Source organism: Saimiri boliviensis, chromosome 16 (genome assembly GCF_048565385.1).
Source record: "Saimiri boliviensis isolate mSaiBol1 chromosome 16, mSaiBol1.pri, whole genome shotgun sequence".
Lineage (NCBI taxonomy): Eukaryota > Metazoa > Chordata > Mammalia > Primates > Cebidae > Saimiri > Saimiri boliviensis.
Window position 1 is genome coordinate 23314088 of NC_133464.1, and position 3284 is coordinate 23317371.

The 3284-nt window shown below is 42.3% G+C and overlaps 1 pseudogene; it reads right to left on the reverse strand.

Annotated features, from left to right (window-relative positions):
* Nucleotides 1-204: 204 nt before the first annotated feature.
* Nucleotides 205-1756, reverse strand: LOC101031585 (peroxisome assembly protein 12 pseudogene; annotated as a pseudogene).
* Between the last annotated feature and the right edge of the window lie 1528 nt (nt 1757-3284).

Here is a 3284-nt window from a genome sequence, read left to right on the forward strand (position 1 = left end):
TCATTATTGGTGCTACTCTGTAGATGGCAGCTGCTGACTTTTTCAATCATTTATCTTGCTTTCTGCTTTCAAACAAAAGTCTACCCAATTCCCTGTATTCCAGTCACTAAAAGGCAAACAACTGAGATTATCTTGCACTAATATGAAATCTGAAACCCAGTGATTATATTGTTTCTTCATAAAGTATTTTTTGTAATTTTTTTTTCAGTTCTCAGGGGAGCAGAATTTAATCAGACGTTGTGCTTTGGCTGGATAACCCATGATGGGTCAACCTTGGTGACTGACTCCTAACATAATGAAACACACACAGCAGTAACAAAACACATAGCTAGAGATGGCAAGAACAGCACCATTCACCTGGGTTTTATGATGCAGTGGGCACACAGTCTTCATTTTGGGTAAGGGGAGAATCAGAGTTATAATTCTAGATGTACAGGTGGTAGTGGAGTAGTCAGAGCAGTCAATGACTTGATGGTTTATTGATTTTCACCAGTCCACAAACCACAAGAAGAATACACTCACAGAAAGGCCAGTAGACAACGATCAGGCAACACCCCCCACAGCTTTCTTCATAGCTGACCTTATCTTCTCACTAACACTCCTGGATGCTGCTGCATCATGCTGGATTCAGTGCTCCAGAGTTTGCATATCCTGAACTGTCAGTTGACCTAGCTGAACTCCAGCCAACCTCAGCAGTGGTGAGTGATGCTGAGCTTTTCCTAGGATGTATCCAAGTTGTACAAGAAACCATCCTTCTCCGGCCATATTAACAAACGAGTAGGCTGCCAGGAAGGGTCTATAAAATAGTTTCCAGTGGGAAGAAAGGGGATGAATGGAACATTCATGTTCTTCTCTTAAGCTAGAAACCAAGTTCTCCAGCTTCACTTTCAGATAGGGAAGAAGAACAAGGAATGTAATTGATTTCCAAAGCTGCTTCTTTAGGAGACCAGCACTAACCAGTCTCCAAGGCTTTGAGTGTCCCCCATTATGATTCTCTTTAAGCTACAAAAGTTTTCAGAAAATGAGACACTGGTTCTAGACAGATAACACTGCTGGAGCAGAAGATGCAGTAAAGATTTCATCAAACCACCTCTACAAGAAGCCATAGCAGGTGGCATGTGATTCTGCAAGAACCTTGACCACATTTTCAAGAGCAGATCTCACTGCTGTCGTTAAACTGTCCTGTGCTACCACATCAAAGATGGGCGGCTGAGAAGGAGCTGTGATGTGAGCCAGTGCTCAGCCACAGTTTCCTGTGGGTACTGGCTTTCACTTTTCCCACAAACACCTGAGCGTGAACTTTTTCAAGAGGAAGGGTATCAGATGGGTGCTCATCTGATACCCTTTAAGCTATCCTCTCTCCATGATATCCAAACCTCCAAACTCAATTTTATGGGCAAAAATGAACTGGGAAATAAAGATGGAGGGAAGTCTCAAGGAGGTTAGGAACAATGTTAACTCAGACGTGGGTGAAAGTGGTAGGTGTTGAGGGGGGTCCCTTGTCAAATGCTGCATCTCAGGGCAGAGCATGCCTGTGGGGGACAGGTATCGGGGAAGAAATGCAATCCTCTGGAGCTGCATTCCTGGAGTTGCAAACCAGGGACCCCTGTGCCCTCACACCCACTACCCCCCACCACCACTCAATCATGAGAACTCAAAAGCCAGTGGACTCTGAGGTTTCAGAGGTGCCAGTGTGAGCCCCGGACACAAGGACTGGCTCTGGCTGTCGGCTTTGAGTAGCCCCACCTGCACCCATCCTTGCACACTGACCCCAGGCAAGGTGCAAGAATGTTATATACACACATACACACTTGTGCGTGCGCGCGCGCGCACACACACACACACACACACACACACACACACACACGGATGTATATAGCATTTTTTTGAGACAGAGTCTTGATCTGTCACTCAGGCTGGAGTGCAGTGGCCCACGCTTGGCTCACTGCAACTTCTGCCTCCTTGGCTCAAATAATTCTCATGCCTCAGCCTCCCAAGTTGCTAGGACTCCAGGTATGAACAACCATGCCTCGCTAATTTATATATTTTTAGTAGAGATAGGGTTTGGGTGTGAGCCATCGCACCTGGCCAGTATTTATATATTATATGGGATAGGTTCTTTTTTTCTCAAGCAAAAAGAGATATTTTGACTTTTCTTCATTTAAATGAGGCAAATGATGAAGTATAGTATCATAGAGCCACACTAATATAAATCTCACCAAGCAATTAGTTATTTTAGTTTAAACATTTCTGGTCCTATGTTCATCAGTGCTCACATCGCAGACACTAGTTAATCCTGACTGTTCCTTGTGCTGGCACCGCTATTCATACTTTACTTTCCCGTCTGGAGTGCCTTTCCTTTTAATCCTCTTGTACACTTTGACCCTTCTCAAACTCAAAGGAGGTTAGCCTGAGGCCTGAACATGATGCTTCGCCTTTCATATTATACTTTTCAGAACTGCAAAGATATTTTATTATATTTTTTTGAAGAATGACTATTTCTTCTTTAATTTTATATATTTCATGATTTATCACAATTTTTACAAAAATAGGGTACAGGCTGGGCACGGTGGCTCATGCCTGTAATCCCAGCACTTTGGGAGGCCAAGACAGGCAGATCTCAAGGTCAGGAGTTCAAGACCAGACTGGCTAACATGCTGAAACCCCACCTCTACTAAAAATACAAAAATTAGCTGGGCATGGTGGCTCGTGCCTATAATCCCAGCTACTTGGGAGGCTGAGGTGGGAGAAATGCTTGAACCGGGACCTGGGAGGTGGAGGTTGCCATGAGCTGAGATCCCACCACTGCACTCCAGCCTGGGCTACAGAGCGAGACTCCATCTCAAAAAACAAAACGGGCTACAAATCATCAGTACTCCTGAAATCATTTTATATTTTAATCCCTGAAATCATTTAGCATCGCCTTTTATGTATTATTTAAGTTGAATAACACAAAGATAACATTGGAAAATATTGAAAAAGCAATATGGCCTTTTATATCATCAACAATGCTTGTATTCAAAATACAACAGTATCTTCTACTAAATATAAGTATGAAAACAATCAAATAAAAAAATTTATAACTGCATCATAATTTGAGGTTTTCAGCTCAGTTTATTGAGCTAAACTTTTAGTTCAATTTATTTACCTTTTCTATGGACACAACAAAATGTTGAGTTTGTCACAAAATACATCGCTAAATTAAAATTTGGGGATCTCCTTTTCAATACTGAAAAATTTTAGTAGATTGGAAAACTAATCAAAACTACCTAAAGGTGCTCTAT